This window comes from Ctenocephalides felis, unplaced genomic scaffold (assembly GCF_003426905.1).
Source record: "Ctenocephalides felis isolate EL2017-DRISC unplaced genomic scaffold, ASM342690v1 CF-g0.4_SCAFFOLD_01604, whole genome shotgun sequence".
NCBI classification, from domain to species: domain Eukaryota; kingdom Metazoa; phylum Arthropoda; class Insecta; order Siphonaptera; family Pulicidae; genus Ctenocephalides; species Ctenocephalides felis.
This window is the reverse complement of record NW_020537758.1, coordinates 29,824,833-29,847,733: the sequence shown is the minus strand read 5'-3', so window position 1 is coordinate 29,847,733 and position 22,901 is coordinate 29,824,833. Positions and strand designations below refer to the sequence as shown.

General features: G+C 29.3%; 1 long non-coding RNA gene across 1 annotated transcript in view; it reads left to right on the top strand.

The window, feature by feature from the left end:
• Nucleotides 1-261: 261 nt before the first annotated feature.
• Nucleotides 262-22,901, top strand: part of LOC113372172 — a 45,671-nt gene continuing 23,031 nt past the window's right edge. Inside the window, exon 1 of the long non-coding RNA XR_003366726.1 lies at nucleotides 262-353. This is a non-coding gene — a long non-coding RNA (uncharacterized LOC113372172). The remainder of the gene's footprint in view (nucleotides 354-22,901) is intronic.

Below are 22,901 nucleotides of genomic sequence, written 5' to 3'. Positions count from 1 at the left end.
ATGCTACCTGTTTTGAGATAAAATTTCACTTACACCTAGTTTATTTTACACGATATCCATATTTAAATCAAATTCCGCTTCTATTTACCATTCCCAAGCGTGCAAGGGACAAATCATAAACAAATACAATAATATCTTCGGGCGACCCCAATTTTGCACGGTACCAATTACTTTATGGAGGTGTACCGTTGTTATAATATTTGTTTTTTGTTACAGAAAGCGTCATACGATGCAGGGAAGTTATGAATGTCGAAGTCGCCAGTGACTAAATGCATACACAAAGAAAGATAGGGTGTTTTACCCCTTTATTCGCCTCGGTGCTCATTTGATATAGTAGCAGCCATACAGAAAGGGTGAGTTTTATATCTAATGTTTTGATTAGCGATTCTATAACTGCGTTTCTCAACTTTTAATTCAATTTATAAATATATAGTCTTCATTAATTCTATAATACTAAGATACTATAGTATCTAGTTCAGAATCTTATAAGACTCTGTGATACTAAGAGTTTCATCCATTTATTGACTTCTCGAAGGTAAGTTTATATTTATACGAAATACATTGATACCTGATAAGAGTAGCTAAATATTTTTAATAATATTGTGACTGTCTATAAAAGTTAAAATCTTCTAATATCTTAAAATAATAATATTAACTGCTTAATTATAAATTGTTAAAATTTAAATTTTATGCGAATCAGGAATGAATAAATTACTTATGAAGATGACGAAATGATCAGACAGACATGTATAACTACTAACTAGTAACTCTTTATAGTTTGCACAATATTTATAGATTTGTTTTACGTTAACAATTTAATATACTTTTTCTTTTATTATTATTTTAGTTTTTTAGTTATGGATAAGTGATTTATCGCGAGAGTATTGTATACATTTGGCAATCACAGGTATCATTGTTTGGCGTCAGGAAATTAATGTAACACAGTATATTTTGGCACCACGCATTGTGGGCACGTGTCTCTATATCGTATATTGTTATGAATATCAATCCGGAGCAGTTAATGTACCGGCAGAAACGTTGACTCGAATTAGCTAAGGGTTTAATGCAACACGAGTACAATACAAAATACCAAATTTCATTCAGAAGGTTACCCTCTGTACTCTGAAAATTTATTTTGTTTCCATCCTAATTTTGAACCTGTTAGATTTATTGAAAGCTCGATTTAGAAATATCACTTCCTTGCACTAATGAAATTAAAAAGTTCATTCCTGCATCAAGTGTTATTTTTATTATTTATTTACTCAGCATCAATCAGAACTTTAGATTATTAGTCTAAGTGACAACACTATTAGAAAATCTATGGATTGTCTCAACTAATGAACAACACAAATTTCTTATATTTTTTCACGGGTAGTTACTTTTTTCAGACCTTTTTCTAATATAAAATTTCTATTGATCTTATGTACCTACTCATTTGTAACTTACAAAAAAATGATAGGTTATAATTAATAGCAATTTTTTTCAACCTAACGCGCCTAGGTAGATAAGATATTCTTAAAGTGTTCATTAGATTCCTTTTTAAATGTCGACATTGAATAATATTTTAATAAATGATATGATTATTATTCAATACCTTCCTGACGATATAACTCCAGAACGCACGAACCGATTTCGACGATTTTGCATTCGTTGGAAAGGTCTCGGACTCCGTGAGGTTTATAGCAAAAAAATTGAAGAAAAATTTCAACAAAAAGGCGGATTTTTTTCACGTACAGCGTCATTTCTGATGCTTAGCATGTACTACAAACCAATATTTTAAGTAGATGATGCCGGTAGATACATTGTTTGACAGTTACTCATACCCACTTTTTTTTTCAAATATAAAACAAAAAAAAAATTCTTTATCTTCTCAAACCACCTGGTGGCGAAACGGAGTTCACTGGGTTTGCTAGTATTTAATAAATTCCATTTCTATTTCGAAAACTTCAACATATTTTCTTTGCTTTATTCTTTTTAGATACTGTACTTATATTCTCAAACTGATTTTGAAAACTAAAGTTATCAAGTTATTTTAAGTGAAACCATTATCCTATCATCATAAAAAGTTGTATGCTCTTGTAAGCATTTAAAAAATAAAAATTATTCATGTTATATTTATATATAATGATATGAAATTTAATTTCTTCTAAACGTCATGAACTTCGGATTTTTTAAGAATAAAACAGACGTGACTTCTATGTTAACTTCTTCGTTTATAATGCTACATCGTGCGAACTTTAGTGCGGGTCAATAGCAAAATGAATTCTCGCAGCATACTCTCCGAACTCGAACTTATTGAACTTAGAAAGAAATCAAACTCTGATTAATGTTCTTTAAAATAACATTTCCAAGAGTTTTAATTGTCTGTCCTAAAAGATTTAATTACTCGACTTTCTCTACGCTTTTAGTCAGCAAACGGAATAGTTTTCTGCTATTTCTCGCAATATATTTTCACTGCAGGTAAAAATAGAAAATAAATTATGTCGTTATAGTCACAAAAAAGTTTTTATAAAAAAATATTATAAAATTTTTAGAAATCTCCATTAACATATATATCAAAATATTCAGCATCAAAATTAATATATACATTGTATATACATTATTGTTGGTATCACAGATGAAACCGAAACAGGTAGAGATTTCACCGAAGACACCAATAATGTGGGGTCCTACCGCTGCCACAAAATATGTAAAGCCCGCTGGCAGCAAATTATATTTGGAGCTCATCAGTATAGACAAACAAAGCCTTTTGAAATGAATATTAATTTTACAGAACTCTGACTGATTTTATAGACTAACAACCATTGCTTGAACTATTTATTCACGACTATTGACTTATTTTCTATAACTAGACTGAAAACTGGCTATTAACCGCCCCGACTTCATCATTGCAAAGGTTTATATACTAATTAGTATACAGATCTAGAACATTGTTTATAAAATAAAGTTTATATAATTGTGTAAATTGCATTAAAAAATAAGAAGTGTAACTTCGTATTAAAAATGAAAATATTAATTGCATTCTATAACTTACATATTTGCACTCACATGAGTAAATTTATTAATGCGCATGTTATCTTAAAATACATTAAGTTGCTCTACTTGAGATTAGTAACTAAATTTCTAATACGAAGTTACACTTCTTATTTTTTTATGTAATACACACAATAATATACACTTTATTTTATAAACAATGCTCTAGATCTGTTAAATCAATAACAAACTCAGCTCAGGGCATAGGTAAACTATATTATTTCCAGGCCTTGCAATTAACCATGGAAGCTCTACAATTATTCATTTTACCTCCATGTTACCTTGACAAATTTATTTGAAAGTTATTATTAAAATCTGTCTCTTTTATTATCTTTGTGGTGAGACTGACTTTAGTTTAGTTCTGTGTTTAACTTGGGGCACAGATTGTGCAATGTTTATGAAAGGAAATCGCTTCTCCGAACAAACAGACTGGTGCGTCTTCTGGGACTACTTAAAGAGAAAGAAACTTCAATCCTTCGCAGTAGAAGAAAGAAAAACTCACGTCGCGATTAAATGTTCCGATAGACTTTAGGTCTGCAAAATTTCTAAGAAATTTCCAAAATGATTCAATCATTAACTGGAAACACACATGTAATTCTTAACGGGGATGATGAAGTTTATGCAAGTGAAAATGGAATTAAATGCACAGGCTCAGCTTTAATTCAATACAGTTTTTCAATATTTATTTTGTTCTTAGTTTTCTATGTTACCATATTCAATCTCTCAATTTATGTTATATATAATTTAAATTTTTAATTTACATTTTATCTAATCTACATAAAATCTAAATATTATTTTTGTATTTGTTGAGTTTTGCTCTGTTTCCAATATGTCAATTTATTTTTTCTTAAGTTTTTTCCATATTTTTGTTAAAATTCTATAACTATATTTTTTAATACGAGTTTAAGTTTGTATAACTTTTTTTAATATTTTATTGTGTTATCAACATTTTTCTGAGTATCTTTTTAACTCACAGATTAATTAATGGAATTAGAATCCAAAATTAGATTTAGACTTTCCATGGCTGGGAATTCATATTTTGCAGACGAGTAATAAATAACTTTGGCGGTTATGTAGAATATTCTAGAAGTTCGTTTTAGAAGCGTTTTCTGATAATAAACAACGGCGACCACAACAACGAGATGCCGACGTCTTTTCACTCCCACAGGGAGGATATTAGTTACCAAACTCTCTTCTGCAAAAACCTCCCGAAAGGAAAACTTAGACAATGTATAGTCCTTGGCAGAGTCGGTACTAATACAGTTTCCAAGAATATAATAATGCAATTCTAGGTTTTTACTGATGCGTTTAATATTTTTGAAATGAGGAAATGGGTACGATATGAAACAATTTCAGTAGGTGCCATCAAATGAACGAAAATGTCTGTTCCTTAGCACCGGACACTAAGTCATTTCTTAGTGCCGGACAGTAAACATATTGATATTTCTTGTGAGAATTTATGTAATTTATGCCAATTATTTAATTTTATTCTATATGAGTGCTAACGGTCACTAAATTAATTACCTACATTTTTCGTATTTCCAAGTCAAAGAATGAAAAGCAGCCACATCAGCTGAGAGCATCGGTGTGGTCCAGCCAAAAGGGTGGATGAATAGTGACTTTTTTTTTGCAATATCTTAGAATATTCATCAAAGACACATATGCAGACATTCCAGAGCGTGGAGATGGCTAGATATGTGATCAATGCAGGTTATTTTGAAATATCCCATACTAGGTGTGACTGTTTAAAATCATATTTTTTGATAGCAAAGCTTGATTGATAGTATTAATTATTTTTAGCAAAGATTGCGGTGTTGTTAATTTAGTTTGATTTCTAACTTGTTATTTAACATAAATCATAATTTAATAAATATTTCGTAAAATATTTTTTGCTTTATTTAGAAATAACTTTAGGTGTCCGCCACTTGGGGACTTCCCCCTACACAACAAAAAAATTAATTATTGGTATATTCGTAAATAAATTTTAACTAGTATTGCAAATTATTCTCTCATTTTTATAGAAATATAATTATTACAAAAAGGAATAATCCTTGCTAATATTTTCTCCGACCCATTCCCTCTCTGCCCTAAAGAGGTGAGTTTCTTATACCGCGTTATTCTCGCGCAACAAGAGCGCAGGAAACAAAATAACAAGCCACACAACGTCGGAGGTTATTACAGCAAGCAAAGGAGCCGTATTTAGAGTTGATTAAATTTTTAATAGATCTTAATTAAGATTATAATAATAGTAAATTAATTTTTAATGAATGCACCGTACAACCGGAGGATGCCTTTTTAATAAAACCGATGGAGGAAGGATGAGAGATTAGGCGTGTATAGGCATCAGGGAAATGAGATTCATGTAAATATATACTTCCGGTCAATTACGATTTAAGATTTGCATTAATTTTCGGGGTAAATATATGGAAAAATAAAAATAAAAAGCAGCGTTACTTCTAAAGCATATATTTTTTGAAACAACGAGGACTCGCACTAGCTAGTTCGGCACAACCTCGGCAAATTTGATATCATGCAGTGTTATATCACTTGAGGTTATAGATTACAAATAAGATCTGAAGTGAAAATAGTTCTCATGGGCATTGCTGCAGCATAAATATAATTATCATTATTATATATACATATATAATAGAATTATAATTTTTTTAGGGTAATAATCAAATTAAAGATAATTTATAGGGTTTTTCTTATTTTCAAATGTTTCTACAGCTAATCTTGTGTCATCTGCAGCGTTGATTCAAACTGGATTTATCTAACAGCATATTCACAAAAGCACAGCCTTATTGTTGTCAATTTATGTTGAAGGATGAAATATATATATAATGAGTAATATAACTGCTATTCTAATTGGAATGCATTTCTATTAGAATCATTTACTCGCTTCGTTTTCTTATCCTACGGTAATTGAGAAAAATATTTCTCGTTTCATCTTTATTTGCATACAGCCTTGACTTACTTTGTGAATATTATTTCATAAGGGCGGGTAATAAAAACAGTAACTAGCGCGGTTCATGCGAACAACGGCAACAACCTTCAAGGATAGAAATGAGATTTTTTAATTTAAGTTTTCTCCTTGATCGTTAACATTATACTCATGGGCCGCATTAGGAGTTTGAAAAATTGTAAGATATGACTAACATCGGCTTTGTTTATTAGGTCAGTCATTCGCTATATTAGTTATAATATAGTATAATCCTAGGGGGTGAACCACTCTTGTTTTAGTAGGTAAAACTTAAGCTTTTCCATAAAACATTTAGTGAAAAACATTCAGACTGAAAGCAGGATGAAAAATCATTCCATTACTAAAGTGACTAATATGAAATAGGTGTCAAGGATATGTGAGTGAGAATTTGGGGTTTTGACACAATAATTTTATGTACATACACTTGTATATATATAGATATAAGTTTCTGGGTTTGTTCTGAATACAAGTTTTACCTTGTGGAAATAATTCGCCTGACATGCTATCAAACGTTAAATAATATACTTCTCTCTAGAACAGTGATTTCCAACCTGTGGGGCGCGCCCCCCTGGGGGGGCGCCATACCGTTCCAAGAGGGGCGCGAAGCTGTTTCAAAAATATTATTTTTAAATGCTGAGTAAGTGTCAAAAACAAATCAGCAAAATACTTAAAGTACTTCTAAGAGTGTTTGAGCTCAAAAAAGAAATTGCTATATTTCTTGCTGATAACAAAAGAGACGGAGCAATCTTGTTTTAGGATACAAAGTTCCTCGCAAAATTTGCGTATTTAGTTGATATTTTTCAAAGACTTCGGATCTCAAATTCGTGCTTTTATTCAGAAAGACAAGATTACGGCTTTTATGAAAAAATTAGAACTGTGTATAGCTAGGATCAAATAACTTAATAACTTTAACATGTTTCCCACTTTTAAAATTACTCGTGTTACTGATGAAATAGAAGTAAGTAAAGATCTTATTATTATATCAGTCATATGACTAGTCTACGAAACCAATTTTCGCATTACTCTATCTAATTACGTCCAAATACGAATGGATTAGAAATCCATTTGTCATTGAGAAACATGATGATTTTGGCCATTCAACAGCAGAGCAGAAAATGATAATTGATTTATCTAGTGATAGCACATTGAAGCAGATGTTTCATAAAAAACGTGTAACTCGAAAAAAATTACTATAAAAACCCCTTTTTGTCAGATTTTAATATGATAGAAAATATATTGTTGAGTTTTGGTTACCAGTAAAGGACGATTTTCCTACTTTGACAAATAATGCTTTAGAAATTTTATTACCATTTGTGAGATCTTACTTATGTGAAACAGAAAATTATTATAATAAATAGTTATGTTTGTATGTGTATTTTTTATAATACTGTGTATTATTTGGCATAATTTATGTTATATTAAGTATATTTAAATTAAATTGTTAGAAAAATAAGAAGGGGGAGGCGCAATATTTTTTTCATTCAAAAGGGGGGCGCAAAGAAGAAAAGGTTGGAAACCGCTGCTCTAGAAGCTGCACGTAAAAATTATTTTCAAATAACAGTATCACATCTTAACATATCAATAGTGTTATGTATAGCAAACTAATAAAACTTAAATAGCACGATTAATAAATTTTTCTTTATTTTAATAATCGATATATATATATATATATATATATTTTAAATTTTAATAATAAATTAAGACCTTCAAGAGTTGCATAATCTAGTTATTTCTATGTAATAATAATGTTATAGCAGGTAGTGCATCGATTGTGGTCTCTAAGCAAAATATAGTTTTATTTATTTTTGAACGCAATAAGATGGTAACCTTACTGTCGTCCTTCGTAATTGTCCCAGTGCCTCAAAAGCTCTTACTTGGAAGCATATTACCATCTACATTTTCAAGTTAAAATCCATATTATTTCTGCATGATATTAAGCAGTTCGAGATATAAAAAACTGAACTTTTCTAGTTTAAATGTTTGTTGTAAGCGCAACCTAAATGTGCGTGAATTACTAATTGTGAATGAAATATACTTGCACAAATCGTGTTAATTTTTTATTGTTTTTTATTATTATGAAACTAATAAACTAATATTTTACTATATTAAATGATAGATTGAATGTGCAAACTTTTAATAAAACTTGCCAACATAATTTAGTACACTTTTTTAAAAGTAAGGTCTCAAAGTCGTACAATTTTAAAATTTTTAAATTCATAGTTTAACAAATATTATTTATTCATAGAAAACTTGAGGCAATTGTGTCATTAATTTGGACTGTGGTCCTACAAATGTTATTTACGATTGCGGTTCCAAAGTTTAAATGAACAAAAATAATAAGCACTAACCAGAATAATTGAAAAATGATTACAGTTTGACCAAAGCTCTAGACTGTACTTGAAAGCTTATAATTTTCAAACTACACAAGATAATTTTTTTTCTAAATTTTTTCATGATAGTTACGATCTATACTTCCATCTCGTTTTGGCTTGACAATGACTTCTGGGATATTCTGTATATACACGTTTGTGTGAATTTATATGTACATTTATATGTATTTTTTTTCTTGTGCTCTATAAAATTACATGTTCATAACAGCGTTGTACCGGAAACTCATTAATAAAATATGCAATCTGATTTAATATCTACAGTCCTTCTATTAATATTTATAAAGAAAAACAACCCTTACTCTTTTTTCTTCGGCTTGGAAAATAATATCGACTTTACGTTTTAGCGCAGTCTGTAATATAAAACCGATATTCTTTATAATTAATTTATCTGATAGTATCTATTACAAAAACACAGTTTGATTTATATAACATGTGTAATGTACTACTAAATTAAGCATCAGATTTATATCATTACTATTCTTGCACATTGTTTGTTTATTTTAATCTTTTTTGCTTTGGGCGTTCTATGTATATTCAGTTTTTTTCGTGACGCCTTTTTCATTGTTCGGGTACGTTTTTTGTCAAATCTTTTCCCATCAAGCTGAGTGCATTTTTTGCAGCGCGAAATTTTAACAAAAGTAGCTAACTCAATCTAGAAGCAATAACTTTGCCACGGAAAGCGGAAAGATTCCGAAACGTAGGAAGTTTTCGTTGTATAGAATAATAGAAGTATACGTTAAAAATATACTATTGTTGGCGAAAGCGAATAACATTTTAGCATTTTAAAAATAGCATTCTATTTTTTATGACACTTAATTTTTTGAAAAAAAAAATGGGATAGAAATAGTAATGGATATAAGATATTTGTTTAACACAAATTTATTTGACCGCCTGCTTACGGATTACCCATTTACATAATTTACAGAAATGCATATTCAAATTTTACAACAGTGTAAGGTATTGTAAAAATCACATTAATTATATCACAACAAATAACACATATCAAACAAACAACTATCTGGCTATGTTCAGTAAAACTCACACCCAATCCATCTATGTAGAAATGTGCTTTTTTGCTGTTGTTCAATTGTCATTTGGTTTATTTTACCCTATAGGCGGGATAAAATGGGACAGCCAGGTCCAATGTTTTATTTTTAATTTTAAATAGAGTTAACAAAATAATAGCTACATTACAATACATCTTATAAAACATTTAAATAACGTATACTTAAAAATATATTAATGTCTTGCAAAGATTCAAGGAGATAGCTGGTTATGCATCTTATTCTTTTGACTTTGAAATTTTGTTGTTAAAAAAATTCTAACTTTACTTGTTTTTGAGATATTGGTGGTGGACTTTAATGCCCGCGGCCCTTGAAGCCTCACTCTAACCTATATATTTAAAAAAAATATCATTGCTATTTATTGAGGTTTACATTCGAATTGCATTAATAATTTTAAACCGTGCAACAATCATTATTATAATTATTTTTAATTACTTTTAAATAATATAATGAATGAAATTACAAATTACAATTAGATACAAGGTTTAGGAATCAGTGATTGCTCTCAAAGAGTCATTTGTTCGAATCTATCGCCACAGCTCCAAAAGAAACAAACGAGATTTTTTTCGAAGGCGCGACATGCGGTCGCTTTATCGTGTTCGGAAAAACCGCCGGCAGGAAATTAATTGTATTCCCAAAACAATGCTTTCATTTCCACAACGCTTTCCGTCTCTTTGAGTGGCCACGAATGAGAAACGCGTCGAAAAGTTCATTATTATTTTATCCTTAAACAATTCACGAAACATCACTTTAGATACAAAAACGACAGTAATAAGAAATCGTACGCCACATATTTCTACTACTATCAAGATCACAGATTTGCTTATTAACTTCTGATAATTTTCTTAACTAAATAAATTCTAGCAAATATATGCTAAAATACAACTTAATGTTGTTATTCTTGTTTATGTCATTCTGATTAAGCAAGATAATATTACATATTTTTTCAATATTATCGAAATATTGTATTTAAATATTTGTAAGTTTACGTTTCCTCCAGAAAATTCGTTTTTCTAATTCTGTTTTTTGACGTTCCAAGTCATTCTGCGTGGTTTGAGACCGAAATTGAATGAGCTTTATGATATGATTCAAAATTTGACGTTACGCCAAAGAATTCTAAACAACTGCTGAACTGATTTCAAAAATTTAAATGTCATTAAATATATCTCGATAGAGACATTATTAGTTTTGCGCGAAGATCGGCCAAGCAATTTCTTTATAGTTAGCAGAAAAGTACAAAATTTTGGGTCCACGTTTTAGAAAAAATCCTGAACTTATTTCGAAAATTCAAAAAATGTTTGTAAGATATTTGAAATTAATAATCATTTGTTTTTTGCAAAGATCGGTGGGGTCACTTTGTTATAATTGATTTTTAAAGATAATTTATTGGCAATTTTAATAAAACTTTGGCGATAGAGTTGTTGCTCTTACTGAAATACTAAAGGCCATCATAAATAGATTAAATATAAAAACTAATTAAAGTTCAGAATTATGGGCTGTGTCTTCAGAAAATACTCCATGTGCTTTAAAATTTTTTAACTTAACTAAGACAAAATGCGAAAGAGAGAGGGAAATTTAATATAAGAAAGAAAAGGGTTTTGCAAAGATTTAATATTTTCTGAAGACAGGTATATTTGTACATTTTCAAGGAAGTTGCACTTGACTTGCATCTGATTGTTAAAATTAGCAGAAATAATAATAATAAAAAAAAACTTGCATTTGGTAAAATAATATTTTTTGTTATATATTGTTATATTATATTCATAAGCTTTATTTAAATGATTGTGTTGAGTCGTGTTACATATTTCTGACAATAAAATAAAATTTATTTTGGTGTATATACCTATTGTTTTAACCTGTTTTTTATGCTTGCCACCATTATTCCTGTGGACTGTTGTTGATGGAGCACCTTCATTAAAAAACCACCAGACGAAATTAGTTTTTGTTCGAAATATGCATCTGAAATCGTGTAAATGCAAATTCAGAAACTTCACAAATTTCAATAAAATCCCTGTTTGTCTAAATCACTTCATCTCTTTTAACTGTTTGTTAACTTTTCCAAGTTTCGGAAAAGGAGGAAGTCCGATCCCAGCACTTTGTTCCTCATTAAAAACGCGCTCGCTGCCGCAATGGCACGGCATTCCTTACATGGTATTCGCAGTATATCGCACGAAGTGCTAGCAACTTCCTTGAAAATGCAAAAATATCCACGGCGGCAGGAAACATTAAAACTTTGGAATTAATAAATCAAAAGACCATCGCCTACAACGACGCTACACGGCGGCACCAATGGAGAAGTCTTTTGATAAAAGATACACACAGCCTCCGCGTATCTCGCGAATCTGCTGTTTGCTCCTCGAGGTGATAATTTTATTTGTGTGATGTTGTCTTTGGGAGCAAAATCGTGTAGTACAAAATAGATCGACAAAATTTACTTCTAATGTATATAATGATGAATACAAAGCGGGAAGCTACCAAATAAATGCTGTCTGAATGAATTTATTTTAAAGGTTCAACACTTAAATATTAGAGATAATGATTTATTTCAAATCTAGCAGAGGACCCCATGCTATTGTCAATAGACTTTATATTATTATTATTTTTGAACAGCAATCAGAACCTTACGTCCTATGAGCTGTTGGTGTGAAACTTCTCCTTACTTCGTATTTTTTAGATGGTAAACCAATGGTAAATCCATCTATATTTGATGATTTTTTGTTATTAGAAATAATCTAATAGGGCTGACATTTTATTGGTGCAGCAATGCCTAGCAAGGGCTATTTTCACTTGGAAACATATTGCTATCTATATTTCCTTATAAGTGAAAATCTTGCTGCCTGACAACAGGCTGCTCGAAGTGGGTATCGAACCCGGGATCTCTGATACAAGTCTCTAGACTTGATTCTATTTCAAAGTCAATATAACAATTTTTTTTCTTCATATTCTAAATATTAAAAAAATAAATTCATAGTGATAGAAACGACATTCTGCATCGATTGTTTTTATAATAAAGGGCTAATAGTTATTTAAATATTTTTTAAATTTAACTAAAGGGCGTATTTTAGCTTTGGCTAATTATATACTTTCTATTCTGCTGGATTACTCAAAATCGATTCTGAAACACAGCACTCCAATATGAACATTGTGAATATATTATTTCTCCATGAAGTCCACCCATTTTTTTAATATTACTCTACGCGAAACTATTCTTAATGGAAAACTATGTTTCTGCAGTGCTGTGAATATTTATGTGTTCTCAATTTCAAGAGATATTCATGTACTTCACAAAGTGAAATGCATAATTTTCAACCGCAAGTTGGTTTAGATGGATTATTATAATAATTAGATTCTATTCGAACATTTATTCAAACAATGCTTGAAATTTAAAATAGTAATAAAAATTTGCAGAACAAATAAATATCAATTATTTCTGATTATTACATGTTAATTGTGAATTTGCGTCAATATAGTAAAGTATTTTTTGATAGTTTTTTTATTTTGAGCTCTATTATTTAGTTTATGATACCTGAATTTATTTTTGAATATACGTAATTTAATAGTTTTATAAGATATATTTTTATTTTTAAAGCTTACATATTGTTGAGATAAAAAGGACCTATAAACAAACGCTCATATTTTACTAACCTCTAAAAAATAATAATAATAAATTCACTGGTGAAAAAATTGCAAGTTAATTTATTCCCAAGAGCAATATGATCAAATTTTTATCAAATTTGTAATCATAAAATATCATCGCATAAAATTAATTATTGAATTTATTTAATTTTTTTTGCATCTTATGATACCTTATAGAGATCATATTTAACTTTAATATTTCGAGTTCCATCATACTTAACTTAGGAGTAGATTTATTTCATGTGATTTTTGTTAGTATCACAACTCTGCAATTATATTATTTTTGAAATATTTAAATATTTATTTCTCATGATTATTATTTCTTTTTAAAATAGTTAATATTATTATTATTATAACTCATAAGATTTTATTCAATATGTTTTTTACTGTTTAAGTTTAGAATATATTTTCGATTTGTTCTTTGTATTACAACTTACAGAAGTAATTCAACACAAAATTTAATTCTCGAAGTTCTTTCATTTGTTCATTAAGGCACACGCATTTACTGTTAATATATATTCACCGCCGCAGTTGTGAAGTACATTTCAATTTTCAATTTCGAACTTTTTTATTGGTTGCGATCACTTGAAAACTTCTCCGCTCGGAGCAGTTATTACTCGAATACGAAATAAAATCAAACAAAACAAAAAAGAAAGAAAAAAATCACAATCAGTACTACAGAACTGATCTCCGAGCTTCATTAGAGATTTAGATGTCCCGGGGGGGGGGGGTCTGGACAGGGGACTCCTGAATCATCGCGAATTAATTAATTCTGAATGGAAACGAACGTACCGATAAGCATTGTTCGAGTTTTGCTTAATGCTGATTTTTTTTCCAGATTGGTTTGCATACTTTGTGAGTGCCTCATCCCGATCGGGCCGAGTATCTATTTTTTCGATATATTTTTTTCCGTTTCGCTTTAGAAGATTAATTACGATAATTGGCAACTGAATTGCAAATTAGTTTCAAGTAGTTCAATAATTGCTTTCGGTATGTCGTCTTATACTGCTTTTTTATTTATATTTTATGTAACGGATTCTTTTCCTTGAGGAGTTTGAAGATTTCGAACAGTTACTTTGTTTCACTTTGTATTTTAGCAGAGTTAACTTCGTGCAAACTGTTGAAGATAATTTAAAACCATGATTAAATACAAAGTAAATTTTGGATCAGTGTATAAATTAAATTCATTTATAAACTTTCTTATCGAGTTTGTGTTTTTATGAGAAAAACCCGAATTATCAAATATTGGAAAACGTGTATGTAGGCGGTCCAAAGTATGAGATTCCATATATGTTTTTTTTTAATTTTAAATCCAAAGTTTGAAAAGCCATGTATTAGGTATTTGATACTTTTGACCTACCGAAAAAGTTTGTTTTCGCAAAAAAACAAACGATTTGCTTTACCGATTTGAATATTTCAAAAGTTTCGGTAAGGACTATCGTTTAGAATTTTGCAGATTCTTATTAGAATTTATACCAAAACTTCTGTACGCTCTGAGGAGTATTATTGGTAGCTACTGGTCACAGTTTCGACCACACCTAATAAAATACATTTGTAAAAGCCGAAATGAATAAAAACAAATTAATTTAATTTAATTTATACAGTTACATATTTTATAGGTATGGTTTCAAATATAAAAAGTTCATGCAACATGCCTTGAGGAAAAATGCTACTTACAACTAGTTCATGTAAAAGACCAAACCAAGTTACCTTTTATCTTACGCCTGGAAACATTCAAAATCTTACAACTATCAAACTAAAACTAATTAGGAAGTAAATCAAAATCTATTAATTTCCTTAATAATAATTTCCTAAATAATTTCTGAAAATATGAGAAATTTAGTACATAAATATATCTACAATCAATTTTGTATTATAAAATTCTATTCCAACTTTTAATAAATTGTTTTATTAAAGTGTATTATGTACTGTAATTTTCTTAAGGTTGAGAATTTTCAATCTACATCTGGCGCAAATTTTCTCATAACTTAATAAAAGCCAAGATAAAATTCCGCGGCAGACTTTTTCCACTAGAATTTAATGCAAAATGGAAAGTGTTAAACTTGAGAAAAATAATACAAGTGAGTGACTAAGTAAAAAATAGCGCGGTAGGGCGATCGCGAATAAGGAAAAAAACGCATGATTTATCGCATCGCCGAGGCAAAAGTTTGTAATGCGAAAGTTTTGCAATAAAGAACGGAACAGCACCGAAAGCGAGACAAGAATCTCATCGGGCGCAGACATTCTTAAGAGGTCGGTTGAGAAATCCTAAAAAATTGAACCAAGAACAAAAATTTTGGACGAAAATGGAACTGGTGGGTGGCTTTATTGAGCTTAAAAAACTTTCGTTCATTTTATAATTATTTGATATGAAAAATGTATCAATAAAATTAATCAAGAAACAAAATAGAACAAATAATATAAAGCAAAAAAGAGAAAATGCTCTTTTATGGGGATTAAAACACTGGATATTGCATATAATTTTTGGTATGTTTAAAATTTTTAATATCACTAGTTTTTAAATTAAATTTTTTATTATTATTTTTCCCAATCTCGCTATCATTTATTAAAATTATAATTTACAATATTAGCTCAATTTTCACATACATATATGTATTATATTTATTAGCACAGATTAATTTTACTAATTTTTCAGTTCGAGTATTATGTGGAGAAGTGTACAGTTTTTTGTATTCAATTTTAAATTAAGCAAGAAATTATCGCATTTAATTTCTTTCATGTCACAAAAAATATAAAGTTCAGGGTAAGGAGGGGCACAAATATCCAATTAGATTTGAGCAATTACATTGTGAAAACCAAACCAAATATATTATAACGAATATCAAACAAACAACTATATGACTATATTCAGTAAAGCTTCCAGCTAAAGTTTATTGTTGTAGAAATATATATGTTTTTTGCTGTTTAAAATATTTACGTTTATTTGTAATAACTCAAAATATCAATATATTAACGTCATTTCTAATTTCTTCTTCTTAAAACAACAGACTTCGAGAATAAAGTGCCTACAAAAGCGACAGACTTTATTTATGGTAAAATCGCCGAGCATTATATTTAAATATTTATACGTAACCGTGCACAAATTCAGCTCCAAAGTGGTGAATTTATGAATTATGATCAGAGATTCTAACGTCGTTATTGCAAATTATTAATAAATTTTCAGTAGTCGAAGTTTGTGTTTTATTGTCACAGGGAATTTTGAATGGATCACTTTTGATGTTTCTTCTTGTAATAATTGTGAGCGAAAACGTAATTTCTAACCAACAGTAAAAGAGATTTATAAATTACTTTTTCGTGTAGTGAAAGACTTTCTAGAAATATATTGAATATTCACATATTCAATATTATTCTTACACAATCAAAATACTTAATTCAGAAATTTTTAAAGTGTTGTAACAAATTCTTGAAGTAATTAAATATATTTATTTATGTGTGTATTCACAATACAAGTGCTAGAAATCTTTCCAGCACTGTTATCAATTATCGAGTAAGAATCTCCTTCACCTAGGCTAATTTAACAATTTAACTTTTGCGAACCCACGAGAAAACCCACTCACGTGCACCAGGTTTATGGGCCAACTTTGGAATTATTCTTTTATATCGTACTTCGAAGCACTTTGCGTCAGAGTGATTTTTTCTTCTTCTTCTAGCTGTGATCTATTCAATATTATCATAAAAATTGATGTTTTTCATATCGTTAAGTAAATTCCCATATTTTTCATACAGTAAGGCAAGGCAAAGGTGAATGTCCAATTTTACTTTGAGCAATTACGTCACAACAAATAACACATATCAAACAAATGATCAACTTTTGCCAGGGTAAAGGTTTAGTTGGTCCTTTTTACTCCGCACACTTGTAAGCTTTCATAGAGGTTATATAAAATAACTGTTGAATCTAATTCAAAATTAACAAAACATCTCATAAAACAATTAAACAACGTATACTTAGAAATTATATTAAGGTCTCGTATACTAAACAACAGTGCTCACTATAAAAAAACTAATAACGAAATAAAATACTTTTGTTCTGAAATTTTAAATATTTTCGTTTATCTCTCGATAGTAACGTCAGAAGGTGATGGCTAATTAGACATCGTTTTCCATCCACTTACAAATATTCTCGTTAATGAATTCATAATTGCTTGTTTTGATATATTAGTGGCGAATCTTTTTACCTGCGGAACTTTAAGCCCCGCTCTACTCTACCTATTCAGTTTCAAATGTCCACAGTTATGATAAAATAACACTTATATATATATATATATATATATATATATATATATATATATTTCAAAGTAACTAGCAGCCCATTCGTCGAAATAAAAAAGGTATAAGTATAAAAACTTTTATTTATACGTTTCGACACAAGATGCGTGTCATCATTTAGCAACTACAACAATTTGAAAATTTTATATTAGTTAATAAAATTTTCAAATTGTTGTAGTTGCTGAATGATGACACGCATCTTGTGTCGAAACGTATAAATAAAAGTTTTTATACTTATACCTTTTTTATTTCGGCGAATGGGCTGCTAGTTACTTTGAAATATGTTTCAACGTCGAAAAAACTATCAAGATATATATATATATATATATATATATATATATATGTGTGTGTATATTATATAATTTTATATATTTAGCTTCTTAATCCGTACTCAGGTCAAGGAAATTCTCATGATTTCTATATTAAAAATGAAATTTTCTAAATTATATAATAAAGATTGTAATCTAAAATGAACCTATTAACCCAAACATTATTTTCTGAATATGGGTACGGGGATTAAGAAGCTAAATATAATACAGGGTGGATTAAAGTATTAAAATATATTTATCAGAAACCGTTATGGGTAGGTAGGCCAGAAAGATCTTGTGAAAATGAAATGAAACTGTATTAAACTGGATATAAATAGTCATATCTTCATTTTTTTAACTTCCCGTAGGGTAAGTTATAGTAATCGCAAAAAAATCGAAAATGTCGTCATTAACAATTTTTATTTTTTATTATTGAATCATAATCGAATAATCAATCACATTATAATCCAATATTACTTATTATTATTATCATATTATATTTTGTATACGATATAAGTATTAATCTCGTTTATAAAATCTTTCTGTGAAATGAACAATATACTAGCGAAACAATGAAATATTGTTTTTCTCCTGTTTTTGTAGATTTCTTTCCGCTTACGATGCAATTTTTTCATCGCGCTTTTAAATTAGATCGGCGAGTTAACGCGAATCGAGTTAAAAGAACTATTTTGCGCTGGAATTACAGAAGATGCCTTCAAGTCATTATTCTCTCCTCGCGGGAAACGAACTTTGTTATAATTTTAGTAATTGCTATATAATAGTTTAAGTTTTGCGATCATATTTGATATAAAGAATTCTATGTATTAGTGAACAAATGATATAAAACACATATCATATGTGTTTTTATTTTTGTAGTTTTTGGGCGAATATATAATTGACACACCGATATTTGAATGGGTTCTATAATTTTCTGGTAAATATATTATGATCTTTTTTTGTTTTCTTTGGATATTTGGAAATTGTTTTTTCCGGTTTGCACAAAAAATTAGAATTGAATCTCATAATTTTTGATTTTGTATTTTTATACATGAAATGTTTGCTTTTGAAGAAGTAAAACAAATGTAACATTTTTAAGATTTTATAATTTATACTCTAAATCTACCCATACTATTATTTTCATTCTTGCAATTAATTTTTTTTCCTTTTTTTTAAATAATTTTGTTACTGATACACTAACGAAGCATGGCAAAATAATCAGAGGACTTTCAAAAGTAACTATATAAAAAAATTACACTTTTACATTTCAAGCTCTACCGCAAGTTAAAAAAACTATAAGATATGTATTATATATGAATAGTCCACCTTTAATTATTTGAAACTTATTTTATGTATCACAACTTCTTGAAACATATCATTCACATTTTGAATCTATAAATTTAATTTGTTTACTAAATTATAGATATTTTACGTTTTTATAACTTACTAGTAGTATACTATTATTTTTCCTTTTATGTAAATTAGGGGCCGTTAAAGTATTACGTAAGCACTATAGGGGGGCGGGAGAGTTGTTGATTTGCTTATTTTGGCTTGACATGGGGGGCAGGGGAGTCTGGATGATGATTACGTCATAGATAGTATTTTTATTTTTTTACATTAATTGCAAAATGTTTACGTATGCATGGGGGTAAGGGGTAAGAGCGTTGCTTACTTTTGCTGACAAGGGGATGGGGGGTAAATAATTTTAATAAATCTGCTTACGTTATTCTTGAACGATCCCTCACTTGTGATTACCTATTTTTGAAATTATCTGATCTTAAAATTATTTTTTTTTATTTATTTACAGCAATTAGAACTACTTAGAATTACATATTAGTTTAAGACTTCTTCATGAGCAGCAACCGTAGACCTTATACACAGTATTATAAGTTCTATGAAGGCAACCCATCGGATAACTCTTCTTGTATGAGTGGCGATTTTATGAGCTATTATTTCTAATAGTATGCCTACGAAATGCGATTTTACTTGAAATTATATTAAGAATTATAACTTCAAGCGGAAATTTGACATCATACTGCCTTATGTCAAGCTTGGCCGAGGCGAACCAGGACTAGTCGACACGTCTGTACCGATTACGCCACCTCTGTACCTAAATATATATATATATATATATATGTTTAATTTGAGTTTAATATTCGGGCGTAACATCAATAAAAATAGTATGAGTTTTTTTAAAAAATTTATTTATTTAAAATCCATACGTTTCGGCTAGCATCTTAGCCATCATTCAGTGGTAATCAAGTTAACTATAAAAATTGAAACTAAATAAATTATATGAAAGGAAATTTCATGGAAAAGCAATAATAATAATAATAGTAATAAAACACTTACAATTTTGTATCCTAATATAGCATATGAAACCATTATTAATCCATGGTATGAGTATGTGCACATTGATAAGATATGTATTTTTTAACACAAACATCACAAATGGTAAAACACACTAATAATCATGATAACTTGACAAGTTGTCGAAACTATGTATTTACTCTTCGGAGTTTAGGATAGAAATGTCACAACTTTCTCAAAGTAGTTTTTAGCATGTGTTGATATTTTTTGGAAAATTTAAAAGGCGATGGGATTTTGTTATTTTTTAAGGAATTTTGACACGCTATTAAGAAACCACGTGTTCGCTTCGTTCAGGGCCGTATTGTCAAAGCGTTTGTTTATCACTTTGTCGTTATGTAATTGTAAAAACAACCCCTCAGCGAATCTTCTTTTAATTGTATTCTCTTCAAAATGTAAAATTTTAGGGTTAAAAAAATCGATATTGTGATTTAAATTTTTAATATGCTCAGTTAAACGTGGTTTCTTAATAGCGTGTCAAAATTCCTTAAAAAATAACAAAATCCCATCGCCTTTTAAATTTTCCAAAAAATATCAACACATGCTAAAAACTACTTTGAGAAAGTTGTGACATTTCTATCCTAAACTCCGAAGAGTAAATACATAGTTTCGACAACTTGTCAAGTTATCATGATTATTAGTGTGTTTTACCATTTGTGATGTTTGTGTTAAAAAATACATATCTTATCAATGTGCACATACTCATACCATGGATTAATAATGGTTTCATATGCTATATTAGGATACAAAATTGTAAGTGTTTTATTACTATTATTATTATTATTGCTTTTCCATGAAATTTCCTTTCATATAATTTAATTAGTTTCAATTTTTATAGTTAACTTGATTACCACTGAATGATGGCTAAGATGCTAGCCGAAACGTATGGATTTTAAATAAATAAATTTTTTAAAAAAACTCATACTATTTTTATTGATGTTACGCCCGAATATTAAACTCAAATTAAACATATATATCAACATCAAATTCAAGACTATTCAAATATATATATATATATATATATTTCCTACTTTTTAGGTTATGTTTAATTTCAAGCAAATGAGCTTTGTTATAATTGCAAAAGAATAATATCGAACGCCAGTAACCAGACGTTGTTCTTAAATCCATAAAGTTTCAAATTTTTTTTTATTTTACTTACTCTGCGAGCGAGTTAAAAGAATACAAATATAACAAGATATTTATTTAGCAAACACCTTTAAATTTGTGATGATTATTTCATACCTGCAACTGCGCCACCCGGTAGTTACAATATAACTTCCTATTTCCTATACAGAGAGGTATCATAGAAGGGCGTCCCCGAAGCTCACGCACGTACGGTTTTGTTCTTGGACTCCTTCTGGGGGCACGGGCGGCATATTCGTGATTCAGTCGGTGAACTTATCGTATGCCCTGAGGAATAGGAAAACACACTGATACCATTCGCGTTATAAAGTGCCGCTGACTTATCCGACGGTCGGTATGGATTTACAGCCCGTTCAGTGGACGGCGCGGAATGAAAGCGAAAAATTTACGGGTTTATAAAATGATCCTAATATTTCTCTGTATCGGGATTCTACGATTTATGTCTCCAGACGTTTCGTAGGTGTTTTTCTTCACTTTTTTTTAACTTTTCTTGTTAAAATAACTGCGAACTTATAAGATGAAATAGCTACTTATATACTTAATTGCTATGAATTAGTACATAAGTATTATTGTACTATTCATTGTTATTTTTTTTATTCTTTATGATTAAATATTTAAAGATTTGTTACAATATTGTTTGAAACTACATCAAAGACATTCAAGTGCTCGCAAATTATTAACTTTCCGTAGGGCAAGTTATAGTAATCGCAAAAAAATCGAAAATGAAAATTTTTATAGATCTTTACGTTTCAAAACCTTCTGAACATTTTGGCATACCTTAGGAAAAATGGATTTATGTGTGTGTGTGCGTGTATGTATGTATGTGTGGATACAAATTTTCGTCGACGATTTCGGGAACACGGATCAACCGATTTGAATAATTCAAAAAACATTCGATTCGTATTGATAAGGAGACGGTTAGTTTTTGGCGATTAAATGAAGAACTGTTCAAATTTTTGGAAAGGCAGGTTCAACGACTTTGGAGATATGGAGGAAAAATTAAAAAAATGAGCCATTTGGCGGTCAAAAATGAACATTAGACATATGCACATCAAATTATCAGATATTATATAGAGATTTTAACAATAAGTATGAATATTGTTTACATTCCTATGGGTTCCGTACCAATGTTTACGCGTTAGACGGCGACGCGGCGCTTACGAGCTTTGATATTTCGGCTTTATGCAGTTAAAGCAGTACGATTGCTTTGAAAAAAAAAGTTCAGAATTTACAAAATATTTCAAAATAAATATAGAATAAGATAGAATTATTTAATATGGTTCGAAATTCTATTAAAAGTTTCAAATCATTGATCAACTTTTATTGATTATTATTATTGATTATTTTTAATTACTCGAATTTTGAATTGCGGTACGGGAAGTTCCGGCAATTTGCCTTAAGGCACAATGCCCTAATTGCCTTAAGACAGAATTCCACTTACAGCTAATTATTATATTAATTATGTTTCTAATGTTTACGAGAATTTTAATTATTGTATTTTATTATATATAAAGGTAAATCACAAATGTCCGATTTGGCTTTAATCAATTTCATTGTAAATATGAAACCAATTATATTACAACAATTAACACATATCAAATAAATAACTTTTTCAACATGTTCGGTACAACTCGGAGCTAATTGTAGAAATGTGTATTTTTGCTGTTTTTCAAAAATTTGTCATCTGTTCGGTGAA